The following is a 6911-nucleotide window of genomic DNA, read 5'->3' on the forward strand; positions in this document are numbered from 1 at the left end:
AACTTCATGTTTTGACTTCTTAGTTGTGATTTCAATCATATGACTTGATGTTTGCTTTTAATTTCTATCTAGTGAAATTGATTTTGCTTTAATTGAATGTTTGATTCTAACTGTGATTCTTATTGGTCATTTGAATTAGGGTTAGGTCATTCAAGTTATTCATTTTGCAAAATCCGTAATTGTTTTGTGAATTGAACTAAGTAACAAGCACTAAATTGATTCCCATTGAATGAATTTAGTGTAAATCTTTTCACACACTTTTACACTCCCGAGCTTGTGAGGAGTATTGGGTGTTGTTGGGAACATTCGCATAAAGTTTAATGCAATCTTTTAATCTGATTCTAAGAGCTTGTTTAGATTAGGTTAGTAAGGTTAGGGTTAATCAAAGAGCTTGTTTTGGTTAATTAATATGGTGAATGGGAAGTGTTAGATCTTGTTAACACTTTCAAGTACCAACTTAGATGGAATTGAGCAAATATCATGTTATCTTGGAATCGCATTGCTAAGTTGTCATGCATAGAGTTGGAGTCCTTACAAATTCTGAATTTAATTCACTCATTTAGCTGATTACTTGTGTTTTTAATTGTTTGGTTTAATCATTGCATTCTAAACCCCCCCCCCCCCTCTTTACTGTTGGTGACCATAGTACCTTGCGTAAAGAGGTATAGACCAATTATCATGTGTCTCTGTGGATCGACCCTACTTGCCTTGTACTACCTTTTAGTGCAATATTGTGGGATTATTTTGGAGTATATCGTACCCCTTTATTTGTTGGGTTTGATACGCCTAAAAACTTCTAAACTGATCAGCAAATTGTAGCTTCCAAAAGCCGTTGTGGAACTCTAACCCATTCAGTTACGTGTCCTAAGTTAAGTGATTATATAATCCTCTGTTCTGTAAGATATCGTTCGGACATGAGACATGGAACAGAATCAATCTCATTGTTACAAGTTTCAACTAACTATCTAACTACTAAAACTAGTATCATCTCTCAGACCAATGCTCCTAGCATGATGAATAAGTTTGACCCAACTTAGACCCTTTTGAGAGGATCTGCAGGATTCTCTTTTGATGATACCCTCTTCACTAGGAGGTGACCTTACACTACTCTATGTCTGATGAAATGGTATTTTCTATCGATATGTCTTGATCTGCCATGATCTCTTGGTTCCTTTGTCAAGGCAACTGCTCTTCCATTATCACAGAAAAATTCCATTGGTTCCTTGATGGCTGGAACAAGTCCAAGGTCTCCGATGAATTTCTTCAACCAAATTTCCTCCTTTGATGATTCGCTCGCCGCTATGTACTCTGATTCACAGGTAGAATCAGCCACCGTGTCTTTGGAACTTTTCCAGGTTACCGCTCCTCCATTTAAAATAAACACCCAGCCGGATTGAGAACGGAAGTTGTCTCTATCTGTCTGAATGTAACATCCCAAAAAGAGGTATAGCTTCTCTGACCTTGATCTTTTATGTATATGTCAAGATTGGTCCTTATATTGAAAAAGGTGGCATTTGAGTACGTGAGGCGTACGCATGTGCACACGCAACGTACTCATGCACTTGGCATTATCGCGGAGGCAACCTAGTACGCTGGGCATACCAAAGTGTACGTTGGGCGTACTAGGCTCAGTGAGAAACCTTAATGTTTTTGTGTGTCCCTATTTAAGGAACATGATGGCCTCATTTCTAGCCACCATTATCAGCCTCTAACCTCCTCAAAACCCTAATTTCGTTCCTCTAGCTTATGTGAGTGCTTGTGGCGCATTTGAGTGTTCTTGTGAAGCTTTTGGTGGAGAAGAAGTCTTGAAGGAAGGATAGTTGGTGTTTCTAGCTCTTGGATCTGAGTTCTACTTCAGTTGGTGCATCTTCCAGAGGTATTAAGTTCAGAACTTGTTCATTGTTTGTTCTAGTTCTAGTTTTGGGTCCTTTTAGGGTTTTATGTCCCAAGTATGGAACTTTGAGAGTTTGATGAACTCCAGAGCTATTCTCCTGTCCTTTTAGGTGTATTAGAGTGTTCTAATCCATAAAAATGCATACTTAGACGTCTTAATCTCTTCATGCAAGAGTTTTATGGTCTTTTGTGTTGAGGAAGTTAAAGTTTTTGGGATTGGGTCTTGACTAGCCATGCGAAGGCTTAAAGTCGGAAACTTTATGGATTAAGAGGTCTTATTTAGCTCAAATCTGTGGTTGGAATACTTGTCTTAACAGGTTAAGACCAAGAGAAGTGGGAAGTAGTGTCACACCCCCAAACCTGAACGGCAGAAACGTTCGGGGGTGGAGGACGTCATGTGCAGTATCATAACAATTGAATAGTAAAGAAAGTACACACCACCATAATATAAATATATTTGAAAAGTTTACATGATTGTATGTGTTACATGTTTAAATACCAAATACAATATGGTGATCCAAAATATGTTACTAACGCCAGCGCGTTAGTCCTCAAAAGTAGTTGCTACCTGATTTAGCGTTTTCCTGAGAATACAAGTTATTTCAAAGAAAAAGTGTCAACAATAAAGTTGGTGAGTTCATAAGTAGTGTTTTGATAAAATGTATGCCATTCGAAAGTTCGTGTATGTTTTCCAGAAAATCCGATATTTTCTAACAAATGTATGAAATGAGTATGAAAGATCGTTGTATAAACTGTATGTATTTGAACCAGGAAAATCCTATATTTTCCTAAAAGTGAAATGCAATCTCAAATGTCCAAGACCGTAACCTGTAAGCAAATATGACATGCTCAAAAGATGATGTATAGTCTTATTTATAAAACAAAACTATAAGAAGATTTGTAATTGAATGTGAAAAGGACTGTATCTGTTACTTTTCCCATTAAAATGTAATACCATAATAATTGTCTATCCAGTGAGTTTTCATAAAAGTACTATCATAATTTGCCTGTAGCGACGTTCTTCAGGCGTTAAAATGAGATGACACTTGTCACCCCGGGGACTGTAGCTAACAGTCAGGACGCGGGATCATTAGTCCCGTATAGATCTATACACACTTGTCACGTTCTCCGGACGGGAGATTCTGGTTATAAACAGGACTTCTAGTGGTACCTTAAAAGGTATATTGAAGATGAATGTCTCACGAATTCTCAATTAAGTCCCGTATTAAAATGTAAATGTTTGTTTCTGAAATGATTATCCTTTTTCACAATGTTAACAAAGGCATAATAAAAAGGTAGATGTTCTTGTATGTATAAAAGATGTCATAACGAAAGTGGTTACCCTTGATATGATGCTAACGTATAAATAGAGCTTATGATATTTATACTCATGTTTTATCCCGTGAGGGTAAAGTAAGGTAAGATGTTTTGTATGTTAGACATGATCCATATGATAGTTATTAAAAACAATCTGAAATGTATAACGAAAGATAGATGTTTTCACACGGGGTTGACCGTGTGTTTACTTGTATTCCCCCTCTTAAAGTGTTCAAAAGCATTCAAAATCAGTTAAAAGCATAGAAATGGGGGTATGAACTCACCTGATAGAAGTAGTGAGTTGAAGAAGGCAAGACTAAACTCGGGCAGTACTTCGACTGGAAAGAAGCAAGTTCCTCGGGAACTACGGGACTTCGATCCTTGCGTCGTGTGCTAGGGTTGTTTTCGGGGCTTCAGGGTGGTCTCGGGATGCTTAACACAGAGTAGAAGTGGGAGAGAGGATGGGGTTGCGCAACCAAAGTCGGAAGGCTTAGATTTCTATATATAGCCACCATTTGGACTCTCACGTCGTGAGTTTTGCATAACTCACGTCATGAGTTTGGTTCCGAATCATCATGGCATGCATCACTCGTCAACTTGCTCTGGAAGGGTCATTCAGACTGTTCACGTCGTGAACTTTAGTGTTCACGTCGTGAACACTGACAAATTCTGACGCAGCGTCGAAAATCGTGCCTCGAACTTCAGAAATTCATATCTTTCGCATACGAGCTCCGTTTTCGACGTTCTTTATATCCACGCGTAGGTGAGATTATGCTCTACAACTCTCGTTTAGACTTCGTTGGCTAATTTTGATTTTATTTTTAATATTACATTTTTAACAGGCCGGGACAGGAAAAGTCCGTTAAAAATCCATAACTTCTTCATTCGATGTCCATTTTCGTCAGACTTTTTACCATGGTAATACCATTGATGAGATCTTCGATTCTCATTTAGGTCATATTGGCAAAAAGTCGCTCGATCTCTAATTCGAGTTTTTAGCTGTCTACTGCTATGTCCGAAACTTCGAAAAATCATAACTTCCTCATACGAAGTCAGATTTGGGCGTTCTTTTTATGTATGTTTACGGTTTAATGATATCTACGACTTTCATTTAGATACCTAAGGTTGAAAAGTATTTTATTGAAATTTCTCGTTTTATGCTTAACAGTGTTTTACCGGTATTGTCGCGTATCTTCGATCAGTCATAACTTCTTCGTTATAACTCGGATTTTAGTGTTCTTTATATTTTTGGAAACCTAGATACGATATCTACCACTTAGTATACTCAATTATGGTTACTGAACAAATTTATTTTTGACCTAATTTTGCTGGTGTTACAAGTAGGGGGTCCGCGGAGTGCACTGTGCGTACTCCCAGCTACGTGCAGCGTAGGATGGAGAATCCCCGTCGCATGCTTAGCCAGTAGTACGCCCAGCGTACGCGCTGGGTGTTGACTTTTGTTGACTTTTGAGTTTTAGGACAATTGGTGGACTTTTGACCAAGGAGGGGAAAAATGGTCTTTTTATCCTTCTGAGATTTAGTTGAGGGGCTCGGTCTAGTATTTCGAAGTTATTAATATTAATTATTAATTAGAGTTACATGTGGCATATTTTAGGCGGAGTCTAGACCGGCAGTTTGGGTGCGAGGTTTATTGCTTTTCTACGAGATTTGAGTCTTCTCACGATACTTACTTGTGTGGTGATTTATGTGTGACCGAAGGGTCTTATTCGTGTTATTGACCGGAGGGTCTTAATTGCTTATATATGTGTTATTATGAATTCTGTCTTTGTGACTTATGCTTTTATATTATTTTGTGTATATATATTGAGTTATGACTGGAGGGTCCATACCGAGGCGTTTGACCGGATTGTCTTCACTAAGACACATGACCGGAGGGTCCTTATTGAGTAATAGCCATGGGAGTCTAATTATTTGTGTATGTGGTATTTTGGGGAACTTACTAAGCTTCGTGATGTGCACGGAAGTACCCACTAATTTTAATATTTATAACCTAACAAACTTAGACTAACTATGCACTTGTAGGCAGTGTACCTAGTCAGATTACAGTATAGCTTGGGTAAGTCGGGTGTCGATCACAGGGAACGGTGTTATTAATTAATCTATTTACTACTAAATTAATCTAATTATTAACAAGCTAAAAGGGGTTTTTATCTGATTTTGCAAGATCAGACTATCTTAACTCAAATTCAATCAATAATTAAAAACACTCTTATCTAGTTTGAATCCACTTCGTCCTTATGGCTAGCTAATAATTATGGATTATTAAGTGGGTTGTTATTATATTAGTAATTTAGGTCTAAATTTACCAATAGTTAATTAATTCATGTAAAACTATGTATGGTCACACATAATTAAACACAGAACCAATTATGCTTATGAATATGCTATGTAAGATTTATCATGCAAACACAATTATGGTCATAATCTATGTTCTCTAGCACAGCAAAGTTAATTACTTCAATTACTAACTAAGATTTTGGTTGATCCTAGCTCTAGCAATTCAATGTTCACTAAATTACTAGGTTATCAAGTTCATGCAGTTAATGGTCACTAAACTACACATAACATGAATTTAAGCAACTAAAGCAACAACATAAGCATGCTAGGTAACAATAAATCAAACACAAGCAATTCACCAACTAAATAAATCCATATAAAATTATGCTATTCATAAGTTAGAAGCTTCATCTAGCTAGATAAGAGTAGCTAGATTCAGCTGCTCATAATAGCAACTAACACATAAACACAACTCAAATAAGAAAACATGTTCATAAGTATCAAACAAGTAAACAAATTATGGACTTTTACTCTTTTGGTTTTGAAAACCCTTTTTCCAGGACCTTACTTCTGCTGTAAATCGCCTCCTGGAACCTCTTCCTTTAGCCAAAAGTCTCCCAAATCGTAATGGGCAAAGGTATTTATAATATCTTTAAATTTCCCGTTCACGTCGTGAGAATGTAAGCCTCACGTCGTGAACTCGAAATAATCGTGTTCGGCAAGGATTCCTTCACCCGGATGCTTATCTTCTAAAACTCTCTACTCACGTCGTGAACCATGAACTGTTCACGTCGTGAGTACGTCTTTTGGGTGTTTTTTTCGTTCTTCTTTTCTTCAAGCCCCCCAAAGTTCCAAGTATTGTCACTTCTGGTCCCTTTCTTTGAAAATACTTTTATTTGGCTGCACATAACAATTTATCCTTATAAGTACCATAATTTTGTGCAAATAACCAAAATATTTAATAAAATGTATATCAATATTGCCTAAAACTATGTATAAATATGGCAATATCAAAATACCCCACACTTAGGCTTTGCTTGCCCTCAAGCAAATCTACTTATTTAAACCTAAACCTTCATCACTAGCATTACATAGAACAGTCCAATTCCAGCTCAGCCATTATGCCAAGACCTCAACGCATGCATTTGTGTCTAAATTTTTTTTTTCCTAAATGACCCCCCATACTTTAAATACTCACAATCTTCATAAACAATTACTCACTTCTTTCGAACAATGCTCATTTTATGCAACCCTCCGAATCCATCCTCAGAGAGCTTTCTAACCTCAAGATATTTTTGTAAAGCTACCCAAGCATACATAAACTAGAGAATTACAACTTTTCAGAAGATACCACAACTTGGAGCTCTTGAATTCTTCTTTTCTTTAATGTTTAATCTTTAACT

Source organism: Lactuca virosa, chromosome 9, assembly GCF_052849685.1.
Source record: "Lactuca virosa cultivar CGN04683 chromosome 9, Lactuca_virosa_CGN04683_v6, whole genome shotgun sequence".
Lineage (NCBI taxonomy): Eukaryota > Viridiplantae > Streptophyta > Magnoliopsida > Asterales > Asteraceae > Lactuca > Lactuca virosa.